The sequence below is a fragment of the Lissotriton helveticus genome, chromosome 5_1 (genome assembly GCF_964261635.1).
Source record: "Lissotriton helveticus chromosome 5_1, aLisHel1.1, whole genome shotgun sequence".
Taxonomy (NCBI): domain Eukaryota; kingdom Metazoa; phylum Chordata; class Amphibia; order Caudata; family Salamandridae; genus Lissotriton; species Lissotriton helveticus.
The window spans coordinates 458,908,599-458,924,579 of NC_136065.1; the positions used below are offsets into that span (position 1 = coordinate 458,908,599).

The window sequence follows — 15,981 nt, forward strand, 5'->3', positions numbered from 1 at the left end:
CGTGCCTCAACAACGCGGTCCCAACAACGAATGCATCTTAACCACACATGCCTTTACCAAGCATGCCTTTACCAGGTATTTGTGTGGTAAAGGCATGATTGGTAAAGAGATGTGTGTGGTAAAGATCACCCTAAAAGTGAACCCAACTCCCCCGCCCTGAGCCTTAAAACTGCCCCAAGCTTGAAAACTGTTTCATCCCCCTCTGCCCTGAGCCCTAAATCTCGGCCCCCATGTCCTAAAAACTACCCCGACCCTAGCTCCCAGACCTATAAACTATCCTGATCCCAGCTACCCTGCCCTGAGCCCTATAAACTCCCCGCCATGAACCCTTACACCCAGCTCTTAAAGGTACCCCGACCCCCCACTGAGCCCTAAAACCGGCCCCAGCCCTAAAAGTTACTCCCATCCCCCAAAACCCAGCCTCAAAAACTAACCCCCACCCCCGAAAACCCAGCCCCAGCCCATTTACTAGAGCACATCCAGAGCTTCCTCTCCCGGTCCATCCTGTTCCTCTTTCTTTGCCCATCTGCACATATAGACCGTGCACTGCCTTAACCACGAATATGACTGGTTGAGGCATATACGTGGTTAGTGCAAGCGTGGTTCTACGTGCGGGAAAACGGAACGCATGGCTCAGCCCAATTAGTGACGCCGGTTTTTCAGGAGAAGCACATCCTGAATCCAAGACAATAGGCCATCCGCCTATAGTCTGAATGCTGAGTAGCTCTCCAGTGCTACAAAGCCTCAGGGTGAGTCAAGTAGGCAACTTGGGGGCAATTGCAGAACAGCTATTTGTGGCCAGAGATGGGACTGGGGAAGGAAGCAGACAGTCAGTGTAGCTCAAGTTGATGCCACACTCGCACCTTAACCTCAGATGAAATCCCAGAGTTAACCATTTATACCACTCCTAACGCCTTTGTGGTCTCCTATTTGCTCCTGATTTGCAGAGGACACAGGCTCTTTGGCAACTGTTTACTTTCTGATCCTGTCACTAGCTTAATGGCCCCTACAATAAGGTGGGTAGCAAGGGGCTAACAAGAGGTAGCAGCTCCTACCCCGAGCAACCCCCAATCGAGAAATAATCACAAGGGAAGTCCAAACCCATCTGAACCACACAAACCAAGACTATAATTCCCTCAGTAGATTCAGTCAGGCACTCGAATCATTCAAAGCTGGAATGCCGGGCCCCGGGGGAAGCAGAGTCGCAGACTAGTCTACCCCTTGGGTCATTCGCACAAGGGGTAGGACCAGGCTGGGGAAGGGGTGGAGTTAGGGGGTGGGTATAAGAGCGCAGGGGAGGAAGGGAACTTCCTTTGCTGCGCTCGGCACCATCGGGAGGGAAGTTTTGAAAGGCCACCCGCCCACCCTGCAGTTACTAGGGTTTGAGGGTAGGGTTGGCTTACCGTGCCAGTTTAGGCCGGGCTGTGTTTAGGCGATTCTTTGGAGGGGTAGGGGCGTCAAGAGCCGGTGCACCCATCCCTCGGGGGGGGAGATTGAATGAGGTGGGGAGCTGGAGGCATGACTGGAATGCCAGAGGATATCAGGGTAGGATGCTAGGTGACTTGTGGATATGGATGAGGTACGGAAGGGGCATGAAGTGGTTGGAGACATGAGTCAGAGTGGATGACGAGAGTGAAGCAAGGAAGAGTTGATATGGGGGTTTGCTGTTATTAATGTTGATGTTATTGGTTTATTGTTTAGTTGTGCAGCCTGGTCCTAATAAATGGCCCTTTACACTTTAACAGCTGCGTGGTCTGTTTATTGCACGAACATACTCTGTGAAACGGTTTCAAGCTCTCTCCTCGTGCTTCCTGTGACTTTGTAACATTATCCCGTGCTGGTGTGAGGTACGTCTATGACTCATGACACAAGCTGGCATTCTGTGAGAGGAGAGCTCTGTAATTGGTGACTTCCTTCAGGTCTGTTGTGAATGACATCTCTGGTACTGGGAGAAGGAGTCTCACAGCAAAAGCTCAGGCTGGCTCAGCCCAGGGACCAGCGGTGACACCAAGACGATTATTTCACAGGTTAGTGGCCGGCGATCAGCCTCCCGGATTGAAATACTTCTGAACAGCATTGACCCTAAAAGAATCCGGAAAGAGTGCTTCCAGGTCACACACCACCTGCAGCTAGGGAAGCGTCCTCAGCATGGCCAGCTCAAGCCTTCTCCCTGGTGTTTCGTAGGTATCTGCAAGGGTCTGTAAGAAGGCTTGGATTCTCCACGCGCCCTACACATCTCACCACGAACCTCGGCTCAGGAGCCCTTTAATCACGTGCGTCATCTCTGAACCTGAGGGTTTCCCTATGGAGAAAGACAACATAAGACGTGTTTAATGTCTTAATGCCTGTAAAGTGAGAAGCAGACACGACTGGGCGTCGACAGGGCACTGTAACTGAGATAGGCATGTATTCATTCATTCATCTGTTGTCTTATTAAGCAATAGTATCACCCGCTCAGATTTCAGCGAGATCTACAGAGAAGACGCGAAAGTAGAAAGTCAGCCATGCACTCGCTGTGGTAATGTAGTTGACATATTTTGGCAAAAAATGCAGCATTCACCATTGATATTTACAAAAATAAGGAACATTCTGATACGTAGACTGTCTGCATAAGTGAGGAAGAATAACAGGTCACTATCAACACATAGATTATACATTGAGGATCAGTACAAGTGGTTTTCAAAAGCAGCAACAAGGAAATACGATGTAAAAGAAGCAAATTGAACTGACAAAATATATAACATAACACTCAATTTTATCATGAGCACCATCGGGCCAACAAAGGTCTGGCTAAAACGGAGATTATTAAAACGGAAAATCCCATATTATTATGTTATTTAAAAAAATCCAACCAGCACTGTCATAGGGGTGATGACAGGAGTGACGAAGTTAGTGAGCAGAATAAGGAAATCAGGAATCATGACATTGGACTGCCAAGTGCTGGTGTTTTTCATGGATTGGCAAGTCCACTGTCCAACCACTATAACCAATGCCTTTGAGCCTTATTTAGAATTTGGCAGATGAGATACTCCGTCACAAACGTGGTATTGTGGTGCTGCATATCAGGACAAAGATGATTTGGCAGAACTGTGTTGGAGACCAGGGGCCTTATTTATGGGTTTTTGCCGTAGGGCCTTGCTGCAGGCCTTGCTGCGGTGCTGCCCGTCAGCAAAAGAAAAGGGCAGGAATGCACCGTATCTATTAGAGATGGCACATTCCTGCCCTTTTCCCTTGCACACAATAGACTGCCATGCGCCAACGCAGACACCTCTGCACCATGGTGCAAGGGTGCCTGCGTTGCTGGGATGATTATTTTTGTGCCAGAAGGGAAACCTTACTGCACAAAAACAATCACAAAAGCATTAATGCAGCACACATAGAAAGAGGAAAAGCGAGGAGATATAAAGATATTTCTCCTCGATTGTGCCTCCCTTACGCCTCCACTGGGGCGGCGTAAGTTTTTGCAGCTGCATCAGACTTACAATTTCCCATAAATCTGGGGCAGTGTCAAAAAGCCATGGATGTTGTGTTGCTGGGAACGCCCCCAGCAACGTCCATTGAACGCCCCTTTCACACAGTTTTCTGCGTGAAAGGGGCACATATTTATAAGACCATGAAAAGTCACATAAGGTGACTTTATGTGGCCTTATAAATATGCCAGTGGCACATTGTGCCACCGGAACGCCAAAAAAGTGACGTTCTGGCAGTGCAATAGTGCCAGTAGGGCCTCAAAAAGGAGGCCCCAGAAGAGTAAATGCTGTCAGTAAGGATTTGAGTTATTAGCCAAACAATATTTTACTTCTGCTGTGCCACTCAATGATAGTTCAAGTTGGACCGACGCTTAAATGTCAGAGAATCTATTTTAAAACTTTGAATGACTGAGAGCTATGATTGGGCTCTACTGACTGATCTGTGTGTGCGCTCTGTAGAGTGGGCACTGCCAGAAAAAGCATTGGTGCACTGGCTAAAGAGTGAGGGCCTCATTTAGAAGTGACACATCGCTGCGTGAAAGCAGCGATGCGTCACTTCTCAGTGCGCCCTCCTTGCGACATGATCGATGCTTCATATTTACTGTATGAGGCATCATGTTGCAAGGAGTTACAGATACCTCAGTATTTCTGACGTATATGTAGGCGCAAAAGTGACGCATTGCTGGAGTATGTCACAAAAGTGACGCAACTCCAGCAATGTGTCCTTTCACATGCCCATGTGAAAGGGCCTGTGTCAGTCTTACCCCTGCTGTGAGGCAGGCGTAAGATATTGACGCATTTGCACCCTAGAAGTGGCACAGTGAAATCTCGTAGATTTCACTGCATCACTTCTACGGGGCTTACTTAGGTGGGAACGGCCCCCCGCATACATTATACCTGATGCAGGTATAATGTAGCGCAGGGGTTTACAAAGTGACGCATCTGTTAGATGCGTCACTTTGTAAATAGGGCGCAACAGGAGGCATGTTTTACGCCTCCGATGCGTTGCAAAAAGTGATGCAACGGAAGCGCAAGACTGTTGCAAGGTCTCTTAAATAGGGCCCTGAGTGAAGGGGGCGGGGGTGCATATGGTAACAGCAGAGGGTGTTACTGCTCAGGACTGAGGTAACTTTTCAGGTGCAGATGGCCTTAGGTTGCTCTTTATTTTCTCTAACTGCAGAGGCCACCCCCGCTCATCTAGTGTACAACCCAGCAAAGAAAGACATTTCCCACTCTACAGCATACCTGGTAGACTACATCTCTCTGGGATACTTTGTCAAAATATCTAGTGACAAAAAATCTGCCATAATATTGTCTGCTAAATGTTGTCTACCTGACATCATGAACGTAATTATACATAGGCTGGTATAGATGTACTATTCTTAATTCCACATGCACCTACCAGGAAGATACATATACCATCAGGGTAGATTGATGTGGAATTAAGTATAGCAAATCTATACTTGCCTTCATGATATTTAAACATTAATACTGTAGTTTAATACTCTCTGGGATACCTACAGAAGATGTCAGCCTAGAAATCACAGTCTCTCTTATTTCTATGGCTTGGTGAACATTTCAGTTATATGTCTGTTGGTACAGGCAAAAGCACCTTTAATATACCACTGCATTAGATTATGGAATTGACCTGAATTGTATTTTGTTTTAAAGGATTTGCACACCCTCTGCTTCCTTCGAACTTGCCTTTACGTATTGTTCTACCAATTCATTCAGGTCTGACAAGTAGAACCTTGAATATTGACCACTACCATCTTGTACCACACAGCCACGTCTTTAAACCCCACACAAACTTGAAAACACGCAGAAGGATCCACAATAGACAAGGCAGGAGTATAGCAAATCGTGGCTTACCTCAACGAGTGACCCCTACAATTCTCAGACTCTGCAGAGAGAAGTTTGGAAACAGGATTATTTCAGGACCTTTCACAGATTCTCAATAAAATGGGATAGCACACTGCACTGACATTTGGTCAAATGCACTTATTGCTGGAGACACTAAGCACCGCACTGCTACAAACAACACATTCAGGTATGCATGCATCACCCATCAAACCATCAGGAAATACACCAACACTGTTATCTATTCATCAGTCAAAGTGATCATCTGTAGAAGATTGTTTATGCACATATATTTCTGTGCATCATTAGCAACATCCAGAATGCATTTTCACACTTGATGTCATATGCATATACTGATATAGTACAGTTCCTATTGAAATTAATTTTCTAAGATGTTCAGAGTGCATTTTTCTGATAGATGTTAACTAGGCCTCAGTTTAGAACACCATCTTTTCTAAGATGGTAGTTATCTCTTTGAATCATATTCTTTCTTCTCCAGTGCCCATTTCTCTCCTCAAACCCTCATAACTCTGTAGCACACAGTCCAGCTGAGATGTACTTGTTTATTTCCAATGTTATTGTTAGTCTGCTCTCATTGAACTTTCCCCAACTCAGTCACAGACCGCAACATTTGCAAGGTCCTTCCGTTGGTTCACTGCATCCTATTCATTAATGTAAAACATTATTTTCCATGTTTCCAGTTTTGTTCTAGCATCTCTTTAGCATAGAGTCTGCTGAATAATTTTTCATGTAGTGGGTTAGTGTTTAGGTATTAAGACAGTGTGATGTTTATTTTGTATATGCCTGGTTTGCTGAAGAAAGGCTACATTTGCTCACACCACAGTAAGTCTGACGGTCTTTTGATTTCATATGCAAAAATAATGTATAAAAACCCTTGATTATGGGGGTGAGACAGATGCCTTTCTTGTTCTACTAGAGATGCTGTTCGTTACTCTCCTGAATTTGCTGCACACTTGGGACTTGGAAGTATTTCAGATTTTGCATTATCTGTATAATTGTTATAGCAATACCATTTATGGCATTGCCATCTTTCTCCTATTTGTGAATTTGTAATAAAACCTTTTACATTTTATTTAATATAGAATCAGTTATTGAGTGGGCCCTTTCACTTAATAAATTGTATTTCTGACTTTAATACATTGGGAAGTATTTCTACTTGGGGACACATTGTCTTTTTAAATTGAGGTTAACACCGTCTGGATCCACTGAAAGTGGGCATTCTGATTAAGGTAGATTTTGGGGTTACTAGAATTTTGGGGTACCCCGCTCCCAACATCTACTCATCCATTGATCTAGCAAAGCACCCGCTGACTCACTGTTTAATACAACTTCTACACCCCCACTACTTACGAAGAAGGCCATAGCCACATTACCAGTACATTCGGCCATCTACCTGCCATGCTATAGAACTATCTCATTGGCAGGTAAATTACTCATCCAACTATGATCCGTACATTTGCCAACTGATATAGCCTCTCACCATCCTTCTAAAAAACACCTACCCATTCATCTTTCTGACAAACCTACCACTTTTTACATGTACTTGCTAGGCCACCCATCAATGCATGCATACATCTATTTACTTACATGTTTATCAGTACAACATCCCTCCATCTATCCATCTGCCAACTCACTCACCCATTTTCAGAATAGACATCCATCCCTTCTCTCAAATATTTCCTTCCAGTCCTTCGATTTAACCATGCATATACCATCTACCTGTCAACCATCAGTCTATTGAGTCACGTGTCATTCTTCTACGCACCCGCCCACTCACCTTCCAGCCATTCCTGCTATTCCTGCAGTTACCAAAATATCAACCAATTCATCATCATTGCACCATCTGTCAATGCATCAATATAATCCCATCTGCCCATTCCATGCCAATCCATTAATCTGGAGATCTATTAAGATACTAAATCAACCAACTGCACGCCCAGAGTCGCCTGTATTTTCTTCCAGCTGCTTTCTCCTTCAAATTCCTAATCATGCTGGTTTTGATGCTGATGCATGTAGTGACGTGCACATGTCAAGTTGTGCTGATAAACCTGCAGTTATATTTAAGATGTGGTTTGTGTCGCCACAAGGTTCTATGCCGAGTGTTTTCTGAATTCGATTGTAGATGGGCACTTATAGTTTTGCCTTGCGTCAAGAATGATATGTACAAAGGTGGATTTTGGTGCCAAGGTGTCCTAAGCACCCTTCATTTCCATTTCTTTTGTATTCATACGTCTAAGGATCCTTAGCTGGGTGCCTTGAAAATAACATCAAATAAAAAACTCTGAACCTATCTCCTCGTCTGGACTGACTCCCATTGAGTCTGACTACTCCTCACTTAAGTCTCTCCTCTATCAAAATGAATATGCCCATACCTTTCTGATGCATTATTTAATTCTTTTATAGGGTTTTTCGCCACCTGCATGTACATTCTTCTCATTTACACCCCTTTTCAAGATGGTTTCTGCCTCGTGTTACTCAATATCACTCAATGATGTCTAATGCCATTAACCCGGATCAATCACCCACAAATTCCTCTGCCAACCTAATAGCTGCCGGAAACGCAGAGCTGATCTCAGATGTTAAGATCATGACATCGTCCGCATACAGCGCGACCTTCTTCTCCCAATCTCTATATATAAAAGGCTTGATGTTGTTATCCTCTCGTAGTTTTTGAGCAAAAGGCTCAATATAGATGTCGAAAAGCAGGGGAGATAGAGGGCAACCCTGTCGAGTTCCTTTAGTAACAGCGAAAGGTTCGGACAAACCCCTATTAACAAGTTCACATGCAGTTGGACTGTGATATAGCAATTTCACAGCTCTACGAAAACCCTCACCCACACCGAACTTAGCCAAGGCCCTCGACAGATACAACCAGTTGACCCTGTCGAAAGCCTTGGTGGCGTCCAATGTTAGAATGGCCAACGGGGCAGCATCTGAGGTCGCCATATCAATGGCGCCTATTAAATCCTAGGTTAACTCAAAAAGTTGGCGACCCTTGACAAAACCCTTCTGGTTAGGATGTAAGATTTCAGGAACAACCAGGCCCAACCTCTTTGCCAATAGAGATGCGAAGATTTTATAATCGGCATTTAATATTGATATGGGGCGGTAGGAACCACAGTTGGAAGCAAGTTTATTCGGTTTTAATATAAGTGTAATGGATGCACTATTCCAAGAAGATGGTGGAAAGGCCCCCTCCCGTAATATCTGATTAAATAAGATTGTGAGGAAGGGAGATAATTCCTCTAACAAACTGTTATATATTTCTGCTGGCAGGCCATCTGGCCCTGCAGCTTTGCCCCCTTTACTGTCCCGTATGGCCATCTCTACCTCCTCCTTGGTAACCTCCCTTTCCAGAAGAACACTTTGTTCTTGAGATAGTCTTGGAAGGGAGATACCATCTAGCCATCTCTCTATGTCTTCAGGGTTGATGTTCTTATCTTCCTGATAGATGTTTTGAAAAAATTCTTTGAAGGAGGTTCTGATATCTATGTCTGAGGAGGGGATTCCTTGACTAGTTGTTACGGAGTCGATAATATTACTTGCCCGATCGGATTTTGACTTCCAGGCCAGTAACTTCCCGGCCCCTTCTCCATAATCGAAGTGAGCCAATTTGCTCGCTTCCCATTTTGTAAGATACGTTGATTTAACACGGAAGCCAGATTTTCTTTAAGGGCAAGCAGTTTAGATTGTAGTGTTAAAAGGTTGGTGTTAGAAACTAGGCAGCTGGCGTCGATTTCGGTTTGAGTTGCATGAAGTTCAGCTTCAATAGAAGCTACTTCCTGTGCATACTGTCTCCTCCTATGTACAACCTTACTCTTAATTATGCCTCGAAGACAGCACTTAAACGCATCCCATACTATGCTAGGTTCTGCAGAACCAATGTTTATTTGCATAAACTCAAGTGCTTCAGTTCTAATAGAAAGCACATCTTCCGTTGAAGAAAGAAGAGAGCGGTCAAAAGACCAAAATCTAGGGGATGGTCTAATTACTCCTGTGAGTTCCAGAAAAACAGAGGAGTGGTCTGACAGGTGGGAAGGTAGATAGTGAATGTCTTTAACTGAATCAACCAAGTCGCGACTTATTAAGATATAGTCGATTCTGGATTGGTGGTGATATTTGTGATTACGAAAAGAAAAACCAGATTGTTTGCCTGCTCTTGCCCGCCAGATATCGACATAGCCATATTGATTCATACAACTGAGCAGAAACGCTCTGTATTTAGACGGTATCCGCTGTCTGCTGCTCAGAGACTTGTCTAAAACGGGGTCTAGTACAATATTAAAGTCCCCAGCTATAATAATAGGCTCAGTAAAATGTATTGTGTCTTCCAACTTTTCTTTAGTAGCGAAAGAATGTCGAAAATTAATGGGAGCTTGGATGCATCTTCCCCTTTCCTTACTGGGCAGAGTAAATCTGGTGAAAATGTCCAACCTACCGAAGGTTTCTTTTTTATTTAATACAATCCCCCTTTGTTTTGACTCCTCCTTGTTAGCCAAGTTACAGGGTGAGATAACCTCATTTATCTGGAAAAACAAAAATCCAAGGATAGCTTGGAAAAAGATTAGACGCCGTAGGGAGAAGGGGGGTTTGGCCGGTCCAGACTTGCAGATCTACACGTGGGCACTCCAGCTATCCCATGCGCGTATGCTCCTAAAAACAGCTACAGGAGAGGACATTGGGAGTATGTTTGAAGCACTATTGAAGGGCGAAGGAATCGGCCAGTCAGGATTCTTGTTTAAGTTTGGCGACCCCAAATTCTTTAAAAAGGTGAAATTGAAGGTGCTACAGGGCTTGGCAGAAACTTGGGCTAAGATAAGATCTTCAACACAACTAGGGTATTACTCTAGTAGAGCACCAATTTGGGATTTTCCGGGGGCCCCAGATTGGGTGGGGGAAACCTTGGAAGTCCCACTTAGAGAAGCTGGGATAGTAGTTTGGGGAGATCTCTTTGTGGAAGGGAATCTGCTCCCTTGGGAAGATTTAGCTTGTAAAACTGGGCCCAACCTTTCAAGATTTAAATATCTACAAATATCTAGTTGGGCTCAAGCACCAACAACACAAGCTACACACTTTAATAAGTTTCCAATAGGGAGAGGTAGTTGTCTTGAATCTCTTCTAGTAGATCAACCACCTGTAAAAAAAGAGGTCTCTCTCTGGTATACACTAATAATGGATGAAATAGATGGGGAACTTTATCTCCCAAATCAATTGTGGGGCTCCTTGACCTCAGATCTTAATGCAAACGATCTCTGGTCTATGTCCTTCAAGATATTGTGGGACTTAGTTAAGCCAGCTTGGCTTCGTAGGAACCATCTGTTCACCCTATATAGGGCTTACTACTCTCCACAAAGGATTTCTAAATTCTCACCAGGGGCCCTGGTGGCTTGTGCACGTTGTGGTCTCTTAGAAGCCCCGGATACACATATGTTTTTTGAGTGCCCTCAGTTAACTTCTTTCTGGGATTCAATAAGCAGCAAGCTCTCGATTGCTATGGGATGCACAGTAGTGATAGATCTGCGTCTTGTAATTTTTGGAATAATGGACCTGACTCGCAGCACATTCGAAGAATCTCCTGTTCTATTCCATCCTGGTGGCCCGTAGAGAAATATGCAAACGATGGAAAGAGCCTTCTGCGCCTACATTTCATGATTGGTACACTGCGCTTCTACAGATCTCAAAATTGGATCTTGCCAGGGCAGGGAAACAAGATAAGAGAGTCTTTTGGCACCTACTAGACTGGTCTCATTGAAGGAACTGTTTTTTTTTTTTTTTTCCCCCCCCCCCCCCAGTTCCAATGATTATGTTGCCATGGTACAACCTCCCTGCTACTTCACCTGACCGCTCTCCCTCTTCCGCTCGGTACATGGTCTGTTGTTAGCAATCGAGGCAACCAGAGATTGGTCAACATCTGCCAACTGGACAATAGGGGTCAAACTAAGGGGAAGCCAGTCGTTGTTGTTCGGATCGGGCACCCACAATTCGTCCTCCCTACCAGTCTTGACTGAGGCAGCACGGCGGCAGTTGTCAGTAGTTTGGAACTATGGCGATAAATGAGGATAAAAAAAAAAAAAATTCAAAAAAACTGAAAAAAGGTAATTTAATATTGACCAACAAAAATCAGACTCACAGGAGATATCAGCACCCGATCAAAAATAAAATCACCAGTCATCTTCAATCATTAAGCATGTTGAAACAAATTCACATGGGGAATACTTGATTAATGGCCAATGAGAAGCTGGCTCAAAAGAGATAACTAAACATTAACCTGTGAAATATAGTTTTACCTGACAAATCAAATACGAGTAATTGGAAACAAACCCACCCAAGAGAGCAAAACATCAAGCCACTCTGCACCAAATCACCTGATAATTCAATTTCCTACTCACCTGAAGATTCATTATCCAGCATGTGCTTCTTTATCATGTATAGTTTAATGGCAATGAACGCCGCTGATAAGAGTGCCCCAATGCAAGCTCCAACAACAGCATACTTGACGTCTAGAAAGGGTGAATGCATCAAAGAAATATTAACGTGAGTGAAGAAACGAAGGTTAGAGAAAAGTAAACATGTGAGGATTTAATGGTAAAGTAAAATTTATGCAAGCAATGGTTATAGGGGGCTGAGCCAGTGTCTATCTCTGGCCCCAATTAGAAGTGCCCGGAATTGGCTGCGGTATTTACTACTTGTGTTAATACCAACATTTCGGGGTGAGATTTTTTCAGGGTGCAGCTTTCATACCTCCTACTTTGAGTTACCTTCAAGAAACTGGGGAATTGCATGCTTAACTCGTGCTTTTGAACCAAATTTCACAGGTATTGGAATTTACTGGTCCTCCCCCCCCTCAGATTTGACCTGACGAAATTTACTAGGAGAAAATACAGGGGATGAAATGATGATCGTAATACTCATAATTCTGGTACATGCAGTAACAGATATCACACATAATGGAATTTAACTCATAGTCAGGGCCTCTATGTATCATTTAAGTTCTTTTTAGATGAGCTCTACCACACAGCAAAACAATACAGGGTCTACTTGACAAAATAGTACAATGCCTCCAATCTTCACAGCAGTCTTTCTATCTAGAGCAAATAGCTATCAGAAGCATCAATGTTTAAGTCAGGAACTAAAAAGAGAGAAAATACAATCCACAATTTAGGTCTCAAAGCTTAAATCAGGGAATTCAAAATGATGCATTGTGCCAAAAGGGTCAAAAGGGTCACTGTAGGAAGGTAGGATCCCTCTTCATGGTTACCCCCACTTTTTGTGTAGTGCTGTTATGGGTTCTGACTAGCCTGACTGGGATCCTGCTAATCAGTACCTCAGCCTCTGTGCTTTCTCCCTCAAATTGATTATGGTGAATACTTAGGTACATCCCAGATTGGCTACTGGTGTACCCTTATAAGTCCCTAGTATATGGTACTGAGGTACCCAGGGCATAGGTACACCAGGGATCTCCCATGGGCTTCAGCATAAGAGACCACTCAAATTGTGACTACGGGCCTGCCATTGCAGCCCGTGCAAGCTGGTGATAGCACCGCTTACTACAGATATAAGTTTCTTATATCTGAGATCACTGCACTTAAAACCTATAAGTCACCCCTAAGGCAGGCCTTCAAATCCTGAAGGCAGGGTGCTATCATATAAGTGTGAGGGTGCACCGCAATGAAGCTGACCGGTCTTCTGATCCTGGGCTCCCACGGACTCTGAAAGGCTCAGCAACACAGGTGGTGATTCTTCACTTCCCTCGAGCTCTGCCATGTCCTCTCACGAGTTTGAGGCCAGTATCGCTCGTCAGAGCCGCAGGAACCGAACCCCTGTGCACTGCGTCGGCTTGCCATTGAAAAGTCTTGATGGCTCTCTTCCTCAGAGATCTTCAGGCTCCAAGTAGCCTCCACCTCAAGCATCTCCTGTGATCAAGATCTTTGTCCCAACCACATCTCTTGCCCCATGGGACTGCATCCTGGGTGAGCTACTTGAGGTTACCTCGCGACTCCAGTGTTCCCAGCCTGTGGGTCCTCTTGAGGGTCTTCTTTGCTTTCAGTGGGCTCCCCTGATTGCTCAGGGTCTGCTCTGACTACCCTGCTTGTGGCGAGTCACCTGTACCTTGCTGGTCCGGAAACTGCAACTTTTTCGCTTTCCATGTTCTTTGCAGTTGCCAAGGCTTGTTGGTGCTCTAGACGGACACCAACCCCTCAACTCTCGACATCTGACATGAGACAGCATGTGAACGGCTTCTGGTCTTCCACAGCATCGCCTGCTCCGCACAGCTGCAGCTTCAAGGTCACCGTCAACTCTCCTACAACACCCAACATCGGTGGGCATTCACCTTCGGTGCCCCTTGGTCACTCCCGAGTGGCATAAACTCTGTCTCCTCTGCTTGCAGGTACTTCTCATCTTGAATCCACTATTGAGTTCCACCAGACACTTTCCACTTCTTCGCCAGCGGCATCTTCCTGAAGTCCTCCATTGGGTTCGACGGCGGTTTCCGATGCCACTGCGCACCTATGCACCCAACTTCCCTGGTGTAGGTATCCTGGTTCCTAGGGTATTCGTGGGTGGGGTGGCTCTCCAACCTTCTGTCTTCCTCGTGGTTTTATCAGGGTCCACTGGGAAGGATCCTTTGTCTTTAAAATTGCAACTGCGAATTACTCATTGACTTGAATTGAGCCCACAGTCATGTTTCCACTCTGCACACGGCCTCCGTGGGGTTCCTGGTTACTTACCTCGGGTGGTTCCTTGGGTCCCCGGCATTTTTACATCTTCTGGGTACAGTCTTGACTTGGGTCGTGGTTCGCATCCTACTATTGTAGTGTATGGTTTGCCCCACCCCCCCGGTGACCACGGTGTACACGTGCTATTTACCTGTTTTCTTTGCAAAGTATTTTGTGCATTGCGTATATCTCAGGGTAGGAGAAATGTGTATGTGTTAGTGAGTGTCTTACAATAAATACACATTTTATAAATACACTGTGTAGGTTTTTTCACTTAATCTATACCAATAAGATTACGTTCTGGTAAACAAGCAGCTTTACACTCCTTCTGGACTAAGCCTGAAGTCTGTTCTCCACAGCTACCACTTAGAGAGTTTTCTAAGGTTGTCTAAGACCACTAAAATCACCATAAGGGTTGTCTGGATTAGTGCAGGGTGCTACATGTATATAGGTGCACACCATATACTAAGCCAGCCTCCTACAGCCAGCACAGACCACATACTCACTTCTTGTGTAAGAAAGGTCGCTTTATTGAGCACCGGTACACATCACATAAAATCCCTCTAAGCCTTAGCCTAACAAAACTAGACCTCATTATACAGTACTTCACCTGATTCCCCCTACCCCTAACCCCTAAATTCCCTGCCCCTTCTTAACATCCTTATCTTGCACCTGTAACTCCTAGCCTGGCATTTAACTGTCAACCTTTACATCGATAAACACTTTAACCTACATCTATTATCATCTAACTATCTAAGTATCCGACTCTTCATTGTTCCTTTGCTTCCTGCAGCTTTAACTTTTTTATCACCTCCCCCCCCATTTTTCTGCTTCCCCTCGGTTCACAACTATCATCTCAATGTATAACCATGGCAACTGAAACTGCCCACCACCACTCAGAAAAGGCCTACACCCAACTTCCACTTTTTTGACCCCCAACCTCCCTTTAGGAACTTCCCCTCTCTCCACTCCCTGTCAAAGCTCAAGTGCCTCTTTTATTTGCATCAATTAAAGCTCTGTCTGTACCTAGATAAATGGACCCTATCCCCTCTGACAAAATCTTGTGCATCGAATCTCAGCTCTGGATGTTCTACTCTTCCAAACCTTTCCTCCCTATAAAAAACCCTCATATCCCTGTTACTCTTTCACCGGGCTTTGTCAATGGCTTGGCCTCCCCTCTCCAGTGTTGCTGCAGAATAAATTCGGTCCAGATGACAAATGTCCCTTTCCACTGCCTCCTAATCTCCAGCATGTCCCTCTTCATCTCTTTTTGCAGGGCAATACCTTTACCACTCAATTGTTTTCACCTAGATGTAACTCAATAATGTCAGGACGCCTGTGCCTCCTGAGTAGCTTATTCAAGCATTGTAAAGGTTTTCGCCATCTCATACCACCTTTTCCATGCCACTTCACTGTAAAAAGCTTTTCATCCAGCCTAAGGTTACAGCCTCGACCCTTCCGGAGTTAATGCCTTTTGTCCTAATAAATAAAGAATCAATTGGTTCCAGCCTAGCTAGAACACATTGTGAGATATCAAATTGATGCCATTCATAAAACCCCTTCCTGTTCGCCGATCCATATCGTCGGAAGCAATCTGACGACCAACACCACAACTTCATAATCCTCTCTCTGCACCAGTCCCTCCGAGATGCCTCTGTGCAATCCCAATTCTAAAATAATGTGTTCAGAAGTCTCCCAGAGTTTCCTCAATACTATCTAATTGTTTTTCATGGCCCAAAGCATCTGATAAGCAGTCACACAAGCCCTGTCCACATTGCGAAAAACTTCCCTTCTTGATGCCTCGCTAACCGCCTGAAACTACGCTCACCACTGTACCGGACACACGTCCTTGGCTGGGAAAACTTCAAGCCGCACTCTCTTCCCCAGCGGCCTTTGATCTGTCTTGGATTGTG

General features: G+C 44.7%; 1 long non-coding RNA gene across 1 annotated transcript in view; it reads right to left on the reverse strand.

Annotated features, from left to right (window-relative positions):
• Positions 1–460: 460 nt before the first annotated feature.
• Positions 461–15,981, reverse strand: part of LOC144753212 (uncharacterized) — a 74,344-nt gene continuing 58,823 nt past the window's right edge. The window contains exons 2-3 of the long non-coding RNA XR_013594246.1: positions 5,343–5,373; positions 461–2,302 (exon numbers count right to left, since the gene is read on the reverse strand). This is a non-coding gene — a long non-coding RNA (uncharacterized LOC144753212). The remainder of the gene's footprint in view (positions 2,303–5,342; positions 5,374–15,981) is intronic.